Genomic DNA, 13,095 nt, shown 5'->3' with positions numbered 1-13,095 from the left:
GTGACTACCTCTTGAAGCTCATCAAGAGAATGCCAAGAGTGTGCAAAGCAGTGATCAAAGCAAAAGGTGGCTACTTTGAAGAACCTAGAATATAAGATATATTTTCAGTTGTTTCACACTTTTTTGTTAAGTATATAATTCCACATGTGTTAATTCATAGTTTTGATGCCTTCAGTGTGAATGTACAATTTTCAAAGTCATGAAAATACAGAAAAATCTTTAAATGAGAAGGTGTGTCCAAACTTTTGGTCTGTACTTTATGTATAATGTATTGATAATACAGGAGTGTGCTCACTTATTCTGAGAGCTTTATATATAATTTTGTGAAAATACAGGGGGTGCACTCACTTACTCTAAGCACTCTATATAATATACTGATAATACAGGGTTTGTACTCACTTATGCTGATTGCTGTATATATAATGCACTGATAATATGGGGGTGTACTCAATTATGCTGAGTGCTATATAAAGTACTAATAATAAACGGGTGTACACACACTGAGCACTTTGTATATAATGTTCTGATAATAGAGGGGTGTACTTACTTAAGCTGAGTGCTGTATATATAATGTACCAATAATAAGGGGGAGTACCTACTTAGGGCTCTTTCACATGTCAGTGTGTCCAGTACGTGTGGTGACAGGCGAGTAAATGTATTTTATTATTTTAATCTTATTTTACACTGAGACACTGTAGGAGCAGACACTACTACACCCAACTTTGTCTCTTGCTCGTGCTGATCACAGCGCGAGCAAAGAACAATGATGAGGGCAGAATATAGCACCCAGGGCTTGGGAACTGTACACTGATTCCCAGGCGCCGGTACGGGTGATCCTGATGCGCCACAAGTGTGACACACACAGACACACCGGATATGTATATCTCCGATATGGGTTTTTCCAGTCCCGGAAATATCCAGACGCATGAAACCGCCCTTATGCTGAGCATTGTAAAAATAATGTACTGATAATACAGGGGGTGTACTCACTTATGCTCAGCACTGTATACAAGTGCTTCTCACTAAATTAGAATATCATCAAAAAGTTAATTTATTTCAGTTCTTCAATACAAAAAGTGAAACTCATATATTATATAGCGTCATTACAAACAGAGTGATCTATTTCAAGTGTTTATTTCTGTTAATGTTGATGATTATGGCTTACAGACAATCATTATACAAAAGTCATTATCTCAGTAAATTAGAATACTTCATAACGCCGTCTTGAAAAATTAATTTAAAATCCAAAATGCTGGCCTACTGAAATGTATGTTCAGTGAATGCACTCAGTACTTGGTCGGGGCTCAATTATTGCATCAATGCGGCAATGTGGCATGGAGGCGATCAGCCTGTGGCACTGCTGAGGTGTTATGGAAGCCCAGGTTGCTTTGATAGCAGCCTTCAGCTCGTCTGCATTGTTGGGTCTGGTGTATCTCATCCTCCTCTTGATAATACCCGATAGATTGCCTATGGGGTTAAGGTCAGGCGAGTTTGCTGGCCAATCAATCACAGTGATAGGCTATGTGCCCACGATGCAGAAATGAAGCAGAAAATTTCTGCAGCATTTCTGCATCTCCCTGGCAGAAAAAACGCATGCAGATTGTGCATGCGTTTTTCCTGCAGAATACATGCGGATTCACATGCGTACCCACATGCGTTAACGCATGTGTTTCTGCATGCGGACTGACGAGCACTTTCCAAGCGATAGCATCACTTGGAAAGTGCTTGACAACTAGGTCACACAATTTAAATCCATGCAAAAGGCATGGATTTACATAGTGTGACCGTAAAAATAAAAAAATAAAGCTATACTCACCCCCGATCCCCCGCCGCGTGTGCTGTCGCGCTCGTCCTGGCTTCTTCCGGGTTGCCGGGATCTCGCGAGACAGCCTGCGGTCACATGACCGCGACGTCATCTCAGGTCCTGGAAGGAGAAGCGCTGCAGGGGCCGCCGGACAGGTGAATATAAACTTTATTTATTACTTTATTCTTTTTTTTACAGGTACAATGGTACCCAGGTCTGGATGAGAGTCTCCTCTCCTCCAGAACTGGGTACCATCCGCACATAGAGACGCATATAATCCGCTTGTATAAATGTACAGACGCGCATTATATGCGTCTCAATGCAAGTCAATGGCGGCGCTTCCGCAAAATTAATGAACATGCTGCGGATTTATTTGCGCTGCAGAAACGCTGCGGAAAAATCCGCAGCATGTGCATTGACATTGCGGAATGCCATTGGGGACCATGGGGTGCGGATTACCATGCGTTTTTGATGCGTTTAAGCAGCGGAAAATCCGCAGCATAAACGCATGAAAAAAGCATCGTGTGCACGCAGCCATACTGTTGTTTTTAAACCAGGTATTGATACTTTTGGCAGTGTGGACAGGTGCCAAGTCCTGCTGGAGAAATTTTCAACTCTTAAAAGCTTGTCGGCAGAGGGAAGCATGAAGTGCTATAAAATATCCTGGCAGACGGCTGCGCTGACTTTGGTCTTGATAAAACACAGTGTACCTGCACCAGCAGATGACATTGCTCCCCAAACCAGCACTGATTGTGGAAACTTCACACTAGACCTCCAGCAGCTTGGATTGTGGCCTCCCCACTCTTCCTCCAGACTCCTGAGACCTTGATTTCCAAATGAAATGCAAAATTTACTATCATCTGAAATCAACACCTTAGACCACTGACAACAGTCCAGGTCTTTTTCTCCTTGGCCCAGGTAAGACGCTTTTGGCGTTGTCTATTGGTCATGAGTGGCTTGACACAAGGAATGCGACACTTGTAGCCCATGTCCTGGATACGTCGGTGTGTGGTGGCTCTTGAAGCAGTCCACTCCTTGTGAATCTCCCCCAAATTTTTGAATAGCCTTTTCTTAAAAATCCTTTCAAGGCTGCGGTTATCCCGGTTGCTAGTGCACCTTTATCTACCACACGTTTTCCTTCCACGCAACTTTTCATTAATATGCTTGGATACAGCAGTGTGTAAAAAGACAGCTTCTTTAGCAATGACCTTTTGTGGCTTACCCTCCTTGTGGAGTTTGTCAATGACTGTCTTTTCGACAACTGTCAAGTCAGCAGTCTTCCCCATGATTGTGGAGCCTACTGAAACAGACTAAGGGACATTTTTAAAAGCTTGTTTTTTGTTAATTATTCTAATTTACTGAAATAATAACTTTTGTGTTTTCATTGGCTGTAAGCCATAATCATCAACATTAACAGAAATAAACACTTGAAATAGATCACTCTGTTTTTAATGACTCTATAAGTTTCACTTCTTGTATTGAAGAACTGAAATTAACATTTTGATGACATTTTAATTTAGTGAGATGCTCTTGTATATAGTATAGTGATATGTATACATTTTATGGTATGTAGTGTGAACGCTTCATTATATATTATATACACATGCACAGCTTTACACGACGAGGTATATAATATATAATAGTATATAGTATAGAGCTATGTAAACACTTTATAGTTTATAGTGTGAACTCCCCACTAGATGTTATATACACAGGCACAGCGTCACACTACTATCATACCTTATAGTGTGAAGCTGTGCATGTGTATCTATAATATAACACTACAAGCGTCCCTCTGTCTGAAGCCTCTATAGACTGCACAAGCTAGACACGCCTGCGCAGTCTGGCTCCAGACAGATAAATGCATGGAGCTGTTACAGGTAAGAGGAGTATATGGCGCCAAAGTTCGCAGTATGAAAAGACACTGAACGCATACCACGATCTCCGGCGCCATACTTACATACTTACCTGACCGGGAGGAGCGTTGCCACAGCACCTCTCTTCTCGCCAGAGACCAGGGCAGGAGTGAAGGTGTCGTAGTCGGCGTATGCGTATAGCGCTATCCGGTGCCATTTTACTGAAGACACATTTTCAGTGTGTCTTCAGCAAAATGGCACAGGACAGCGAAGTATGGGCACGTGCGTACTCCGGCGCCGCACTCCTCAGAAGAACAGGACACCGCAGCGCTGGAGCACAGAGAAGAAAGGTGAGTATAAATGTTTATTTTTTTGTATGTGTGCAGCGTGAAAGGGATGAGGGGACCACACATACCAGGATTGGGGGATGAGGGGGCCACGTATACCAGGATTGGGGGATGAGGGGGCCACTCATCTCAGGATTGGGAGATGAGGGGGCCACGCATCCCAGGATTGGGGGATGACGGGGCCACGCATCCCAGGATTGGGGGATGACAGGGACACTCATCTCAGGATTGGGGGATGAGGGAGCCACGCATCCTAGGATTGGGGGTTGAGGGGGCCACGCATACCGTGGAGTTTTGTGTGAAATGATCAATGATTTGATTTTTGCTTCGTTCTCTTTTGTGTTTTTTCCTTGCAAGCAAATTAAATGAAGAGAATAATACCAAAGAATTTGTGATTGCAATCATTTTCAGGAAGAAACTGAGTATTATCTGACAGAATTTTAGGGGTGACAATACTTTTGGCCACCACTGTAGTAGTATGAAGCTGTGTGAAGCACGATGCTGCAGTTGGTTTCTTATTAGGCAGTTTCTTATTAGGTAATTTATTTTTTTCTGTTTTTTACAGATTTAAAGCGCACCTGTCAACAGGACTGTCCTCAGTAGGCTGTGTGCCCACGATCCGGAGCCGCTGCAGGTTTGACGCTGCGGACTTATGCAGCGTCAAATAAGCAGGAGACAAATGTTACAGTACAGTGGATGGCATTTCTAGAAATTCTATGTCTACTATGCGTCTGTGGCTCACTCACGGAAACTGACATGTGGCGCGTCTTTCCAGACCGTAGCATGTCAATTTCAGTTGCAGGTCCGCTTGCAGGCTTTCCCCATAGACCTAACCTCTATGGGGAAAGTCCGTAGGTAAAAAAAAAAGGTGCCGCTCATTTGAATATCCGCATGCGGCCCCTCCGCAGCATCGGGGCCATAGGCTGGGAGGCATCGTGGGCACACAGCCTTAACCACATACACTGTCAGGTGGGCGACATTAAACTGATTAAAATTATACCTTGGTTGATGAAATCCGTCCTGTGGTTCTTGTGTAGTCTTTACTTTCAGTTTGGAGATAATGATATGCTCGTGCTTCGGGGCGGCCTGTGGGGGGGGGCGCTCTATCTGGTGCTCTGCTTACATATTCATCTGTATGCTCTTATTACAGGTCACTGTGCCTTCACTGACCTGACTCTTATTTTACCCCGCACTAATGGATGCATTATGTAAAATAGGAGGCTCCTCAGGCCGTCCCTGATCACGAGCATATTATTATCTCCAAACTGAAAGTAAACATTACACAAGAACCACAGAATGGATTTCATCATTTTAATCAGTTTAATGTCGCTCACCTGACCGTGTATGTGGTTTACTGAGCACAATCTTTCTGACAGGTGCGCTTTGACAAAAAAAAATGCATTAATATAATACAATGCAGCGAGGTGCCCTGATTAGAATACAATTAAGAGCAGCTACAAAAGTTATAACAATGGCACAAAAATGGGCATCAAAGTGGGCAGTGGGGTTAAGTGTTTTTGGGCCCCTGATCTCACACCACCATTACATAGTGATTGCCCGCATCAAATACAAGTCACTCCAGCCTGGCCAAAATAAGTTTTGGGTATCAAAACTGACATCAAAGTGGAGATATAACCAATTTTCACATATTTGAATAAATAATTGGTGTTTTTCAAGGGTTAAATGACTTTGGGTCACTGATCTCTGACCACCATTACATACATAGTGATGGGCGCATCAAGTTCAGGTCATTCTAGCCCGTTTAAATATGCTCTGGGCATGAGAACTGCCATCAAAGGGGGCAAATAGCCAGTAACTGGTGTTTTTCAAGGGTTAAATGACTTTGGGCCACTGATCTCAGACCATCTTTACATATAAGCCACGCTCACTGAACAGTCGAGTCACTAGTTGGGGCGCAGCCTCACTTTATGCAAGTGCATGAAGCGAAGCCACACCCACTAGTCGGAATCTGGCCAGGAGTATGTATAACGCATATGGCTCAGACACAGGCGAATCCCCGCAGCTCACAGTGTGTGCTCTGAGGGATTCATAAGTCTGCAGTTACATAGAGGGACTGCAGACTTATAGATTTAGAGTTGTCAACCCCTTTAAAGTGCACCTGTCAGTAGGATTGTACTAAGTAAACTACATACACTGTCAGGTTGGCAGCGTTACGCTGATTAAAATGATAAAATTAAGAGCATTGCTTGCTGATATGTGCAACTGAGCATGCGCCGTGGCCGTTTTGCTGGAGCCAGATTGGCAGTGGTGCGTGTGCAGTAGTATCTATCACCAAGAGATGCTCTCAAACTGGGCAAGCGCCGCCCACCTTGCGCAGATTAAAAGCATCGCTTGTTGATAGATGCAACTGCCCACACGATGCAGCAATTTTGCTGAAGACTAATTTTTTTTGCTCCAACAAAATGGCCGCAGACCATGAGCAGTATTATCTATCGCCAAGCGTCAAACAAGGTATCATTTTAATCAGTGTAATGGCGCCCACCTGACAGTGTGGGCACACAATCACAATCCTGCTGACAGGTGCGCTTTAAAGTCAGAAAAGATCAGAGGCATAAGCACGATGCTGAAGTAGATTTCTTTTTCGGCAATTTATTTTTTCTGGGGTTTTTTACGGGTTTTACGACAAAGAAAATTACATTAATAAAATACAAAACAGTGCGCTGCTCTTATGTGAGTAAGCTTAAAGGCAACCTGTCACATCCCCTATACCCTCCAACCCAGCAGCATTCACCTATGTATCAGCAACTTCCCTGCCTAACCAGCCCCGTATAACATTACTGAGTGAAAACAAAGTTTACAAAACATTCACATGCTCCCCATTGCCTATGCTTATGAGGGCTTTGACTAGTTGATGGGGCATGATTACATAATTTGCACGAGCGGCGTCATTGTCGCTCATGGAAATCTTGCACATGCGCCGCTCATTCCGGCACCGTCACTGCTTTTCTGAGGCCGGGTGTACGCTTCTTGGCTACAGAGGCACACTGCACATGTACGGAAGTCATCTTCTAAACTTCCGAACATGCACAGTGCGCCTCTGATGCGGAGAAGCATACACCTGGCTTCAGAGATGCAGTGACGCTGCCAGAATGAGCGGCAAATTATCACGCCAACACGGGCGTGATAACATGGAAAGGAGGCTGACTCTTCTGGGAGCAACTAACACCCACTAGTCGAATCCCTGATTAGCATAGGAAATGAGGACCATATAAATGTTTTTTAAACCTTGTGCTCTGTGGGGATTCAGAAGTCTGCAGGCACACAGAGTGACTGCAGACTTAATGATTTAGAGCAGACAACTCCTTGAAAATTAACCTGTCAGCAGGATTGTGCTAAGTAAACTACATACACTGTCAGGTTGGCGCTGTTACACACATTAAAATGATACCTTGGTTAATGAAATCCGTCCCGTGGTTCTTGTGTAATTTTTACTTTCAGTTTGGAGATAATGATATGCTCGTGCTCCGGGGCAGTCTGTGAGGTGGGCTCTATCTGGTGCTCTGCTTACATCTGTATGCTCTTATGACAGCTCACTGATCGATCACTGACATGCCTCCAATTTTTAATTTACATAGTGTATACATTATGGGGGGAAAAAAATGACATCAATCAAAATGGCGCTCGCGCAGGCGCATCTATCTCATGCCACGGCCATTTTGTTGGAGTAAAAAAATTATTCTCCAGCAGAATGTCTGCGGCGCAAGTGCAGTAGCATCTATCGGCAAGTGATCCTCTTATTCTGCGCAAGCGGCGCCCACCAGTAGGCAAGGCCTGCGCAAAGTAAGAGCATCGCTTGCCGATAGATTCAACTGCTCACGTGCTGTGGCCATTTTGCTGGAGCCAGATTTTTTGCTCCAACAAAATGACAGCGGAGCAATTGCAATAGTATCTATCGCCAAGTGATGCTCTCAATATGCGCAAGAGCCAGCCACCAGTGGGCGGGGCTTGCGCAGATTAAGAGCCTCGATTGCTGATAGATGCCACTGCGCACGTGACGTGGCCATTTTTCTGGAGACAAATTTTTCTTTTGCTCCAACAAAATGGCCACGGCACGTGCACAGTAGCATCTATGGCCAAGCGATAGATGCTATTGTGCCTGTGCGGGCGCCATTTTGCTTGATTTGTTTGTTTTTTCTAACCCCACATTATGTATATAACATGTAAAATAGGAGGCAGGTAACTGAACGATCAGTGACCTGTCATAAGAGCATATAGCTGACTGTATAAGCAGAGCACCAGATAGAGCCCACCCTACAGGCTGTCCCAGAGCACGAGCATATCATCATCTCCAAACTATAAGTAAAAATTAACCCCTTTTTGACGTGTGCCATAATAGTATGACAAACGTGAGAACCCCCTGTTTGGTGCGAGCTCCAGCACTGAGCCCGCAGCTTTCCAGGTACACGACAGCTGATATATACAGCTGACATGTGCCCGCAACAGCTGCGGGTGGAATAGCGATCCACCCCCCCCCCCCCCCCCCCCCGTGGCTGTTAACTACACAGTGTTCCAAATTATTATGCAAATAATATTTTCTCAGATTTTCCCAAATTACCTATATGAATTGCAGTCATTGTAATTTTCCAGTCAAATAACTATTAGAGTACAATTGAAACAGTTTTCAACTCAAAACTTTATTCTAGGGGATGTTACATTTGCACATAGGACCGCTTGTTCGAAAGGAGCTTCTGAACTCTCTCGTCCATTGAATTTGTCAGGTTTTGGATGGTTTCTGCTTCCAATTGTTTTGCCTGAGGACAGAATAGACTCCCAGAGCTGTTGCTTAGATGTGAACTGCCTCCCACCATCATAGACACTCCTTTTGATGATGCTCCAGAGGTTCTCAATGGGGTTGAGGTCAGGGGAGCATGGGTGCCACACCATAAGTTTGTCCACTGTTATGCCCATATCAGCCAGAGATGCAGATGTGTTATGTGCAGCATGAGAAAGGGCATTATCATGCATGAAAATGATCTTGCTGCGGAATGCACGGTTCTTCTTCTTGAACCATGGAAGGAAGTGCTGTTTGAGAAACTCAACATACATTATGGAGTTCATCTTTACCCCTTCAGGGATCCTAAAAGGGCCGTCAATCTCTCTCCCCATGATTCCAGCCCAAAACATTACTCCACCTCCTCCTTGTTAGCGCCGTAGCCGTGTTTGCATGGGGTGTCCATCAACCAGCCATCCTCCAATCCATCCATCTGGACCATCGAGATCATTTCATGCATGATAATGCCCCGTCTCATGCTGCACATAACACATCTGCATCTCTGGCTGCTATGGGCATAAAAGGGGACAAACTAATGGTGTGGCACCCATGCTCCCCTGACCTCAACCCCATTGAGAACCTCTGGGGCATCATCAAAAGGAGTGTCTATGATGGCGGGAGGCAGTTCACATCTAAGCAACAGCTCTGGGAGGGTATTCTGTCCTCAGGCAAAACAATTGGAAGCAGAAACCATCCAAAACCTGACAAATTCAATGGATGAAAAAGTTCAGAAGCTCCTTTCGAACAAGCGGTCCTATGTGCAAATGTAACATCACCTAGAATAAAGTTTTGAGTTGAAAACTGTTTGATTTCAGTTTGTAATAACCTGCTAATGCTTATAATTTCAAAAATGACAATTTTTTGTTCTTTATTAAAATGAAAAGGTTGAAAACTCTGCTGTGCATAATAATTTGGAACATGCATTTTGAGTGCAGTTGAGTTTTTTATTTTTTAAAACTATACTGTTATCATAGGCAGTTTGTACAAAAACCTTTCAATTGTACTCTAATAGTTATTTGACTGGAAAATTACAATGACTGCAATTCATATAGGTAATTTGGGAAAATCTGAGAAAATATTATTTGCATAATAATTTGGAACACAGTGTAGTTAAATTCTGCTCTCAATCTCTGACAGCGGCATTTAACTCGCGCTTCCCGGAAGCGTGTCGTTGGCTCCGCACATCGGCGACCGTGTTACATGATCGTGGGTCGCCGATAGGTTGGCATGACAACCCAGGTCTGCAGGAGACCCTAGCCATTGTCATTGCCAGATTGTGGTCGGCGCTCATAGCAGGTGAGCATTTCTGCTACACACAGGAGATCTGATCATCCCCTGTGTGTAGCAAAGGCGATCAGAGAATTGCAGCTTCTAGTCTCCCATTGTGACTATTGAAGCTAGTGTAAAGTAAAAAAAGTTTAAAAATATTAAAAAAATTATATTAAAGTTTAAATCACCCCCTTTCGCCCCATTCACAATAAAACAAAAAAAATCACTCATACACATATCCACATTCAGAATCACTTGATCTATCAATATGAAAAAATATTTAATCCGATCGATAAACGGTGTGACGTGAAAAAAATTCAAAATGCTATAATTACTTTTTTTTGGTCGCCGCAACATTGCAATAACCGCGATTAAAACATCGGATCTACCCCAAAATGGTATCAATAAAAACGTCAGCTTGGCGCGCAAAAAATAAGCCCTCATCTAGCTCCAGATCGTAAAAAATGGAGATGGTATGGGTCCCGGAAAATGGAGCCATTTTTTTTTTTTTTTTAAGCAAACTTTGGATTTTTTTTCACCACTTAAGTAAAAAAACTATACCTGTTTGGTGTCTACGAACTCATAATGACCAGGAGAATAATAATGGTAGGTCAGTTTTAGCATTCAGCAGACATGGTGAAACAAAACCCCAAGAAAACAACTGTGGAACTGCACTTTTTTGCAATTTCACCGCACTTGGAATTTTCCTGTTTTCCAGTACACGATGTAGTAAAAGCAGTGGTGCTGTTCAAAAGCACAACTTGTCCCGCAAAAAATAAGCCATCACATGGCCATAGTGACCAAAAAATAAGAAAGTTATGGCTCTGGGAAGAAGGGGAGCAAAAAACGAAAACACAAAAATGGAAACTGGTCTGGTCATGAAGGGGTTAAACAAGAACCACTGGATGGATTTCATCAGCCAAGGTGTCATATTATTCATGGTAATGGCGCCCACCTGACAGTGTATGTAGATTACTGAGCACAATCCTGCTGACAGGTGCGCTTTAAGGTCAGAAAAGATCAGAAGCCCAAGCACGATGCTGAAGTAGGTTTCTTATTCTGCAATTTATTTTTTTCTGTTTTTTTACAGGTTTTACCACAAAAAAAATGACATTAATAAAATACAATGCAGCGTGCTGCCCTTATGTGAATATGCTTAAAGGGAACCTGTCAGGTCCCCCATGCCCTCCAACCCAGAAGCATTCACCTATGTATCAGCAAATTCCCTGCCTAACCAGCCCCGTATAACGTTACTGAGTGAAAATAAGGTTTAAAAAACATTCACAAGTTCCCCATTACCTATGCTAACGAAGGTTTGACTAGTCGATAGGGCGTTCGTTCCCCAGACTAGTCAGCCCTCTTTCCATGTTGTCACGCCCCTGTTGGCGTGATGACATAATTTGCACGAGCGGCGTCATCGCCAGCTGATGCTAATCTTGCGCATGCGACGCTCATTCCGGCAGCGTCACTGCTTCTCCGAGGCCGGGTGTACGCTTCCCCGCATCAGAGGCGCAAACCATCTTCTAAACCTCCGAACATGCGCAGTGCGCCTCTGATGCGGGGAATTGTACACCTGGCTTCAGAGATGCAGTGACGCTGCCGGAATGAGCGGCGCATGCGTGAGATTTGCATGAGCGGCGATGATGTCGCTCGCGCAAATGATGTTATCACACCAACAGGGGCCTGACAACATGGGAAGGAGGGACCTAACACCCACTAGGCAAAGCCCTCATTAGCACAGGAAACAGGGACAGTAGAAATGATTTCTAAAGCTTTTTTCCACTCAGTAACATCAGGGCTGATTAGGCAGGGAAGTTCTATTGCCTGCTCTTCTCACAGCCCATCAGCACACAGCGCCTCCATCTTGTAACTTACCAGCCTCGCCATTTTAGGTGTTGATAGAATGGCCATCTCCTGCCAGCTGCCACAGTCTCCTGGAGATGAGAAGATGTCTTCTTGTTCGCAGTGGATGTCGCTGTATCTGTAGTAACGGTCGCTCTCTCTCACCCGCTCCCGCCAGATACGTTGTGTACTGCACGCAGTATACCAGCGACTGCCTCTGCGGGCGTTAGCTCGAGATGCTAGACTCTGCGGTGACGTCATCGGGAGGGGCGGAGCCTCCACGTCACACGGCTCTCATTGCTGTTGTCTCCAGGAAGGGAAGCTGCTTTTGCTGTGTGTGGAATATGGCTTCCAACAGGTCTCCATTCTGAATAGAGGTGACCAGACTGGAGCCCCTGAAGGGGAGGCTATCACAGCAGGCACCAGCTGCTGGAATGGAGGGGATTCTAGTCTGCCTACAGAGCAGGCTGCTGAGAGAGTCCCCAGTGCTATTCTCCCAGGCCTTTATCCTGGAGTAATGTGTATATAGCCACACATATGGAAATCCTTGCGCTGACACACAGCACAGTCACCCACATGTGTACATCCATGTACACTATATGCACAGTCCACAGGTCCGTATTCGCCACTAGGCACGGGGGTCCAGTGTTTAGGGAGCGACGCCTGAATCAAGATTAAAAATATTTATTATCCCCTTAAATGACAGCTGGCATTCTGTGGCATCGGCCCGGACGGATTTGGAACCGATGGGGTCCGATTAACCCGTTAAATAACGCTGTTACTTGCAACAGCTGTATCTAAAGGGTTAAATGACCCCATGTGATGACCACAGGGTACAGTGGCTTGTTAGAGACCAACGACGATCAAAGTAAAAATTATATATGTCCCGCAGTGAGACTAAGTGAAAAAGTAAAACCAAAAAAAAATAAAATGTCTGTAAAAATCCAAAAAGAAGCACACACAAATCACAAAAAGCAGCATTTGCGTTATAACAAAGATAAAAACTCGTACACATAATTGGAATTTTCGCGTCTGAAACGACCAGATCTATAAAATTGTCACATTATTTAATCCGTATGGTGAACACAGTAAAAAAAAAAATAACACCAAAAATGTCGCTTTTTCATCATACTAACACACAAAAAATGGAATAAAAAGTTATCAAAAATACATATATAAAGAAAA

General features: G+C 44.1%; 1 long non-coding RNA gene across 1 annotated transcript in view; it reads right to left on the bottom strand.

The window, feature by feature from the left end:
* Positions 1–12,123, bottom strand: part of LOC141198534 (uncharacterized) — a 55,567-nt gene extending 43,444 nt beyond the window's left edge. Inside the window, exon 1 of the long non-coding RNA XR_012270481.1 lies at positions 11,944–12,123. This is a non-coding gene — a long non-coding RNA (uncharacterized lncRNA). The remainder of the gene's footprint in view (positions 1–11,943) is intronic.
* Between the last annotated feature and the right edge of the window lie 972 nt (positions 12,124–13,095).

This window comes from Phyllobates terribilis, unplaced genomic scaffold, assembly GCF_046119375.1.
Source record: "Phyllobates terribilis strain yellow unplaced genomic scaffold, ASM4611937v1 Scaffold_95__1_contigs__length_6072419, whole genome shotgun sequence".
NCBI classification, from domain to species: domain Eukaryota; kingdom Metazoa; phylum Chordata; class Amphibia; order Anura; family Dendrobatidae; genus Phyllobates; species Phyllobates terribilis.
The sequence above is the reverse complement of the archived record's forward strand: the minus strand, read 5'-3'. Positions and strand labels throughout refer to the sequence as shown.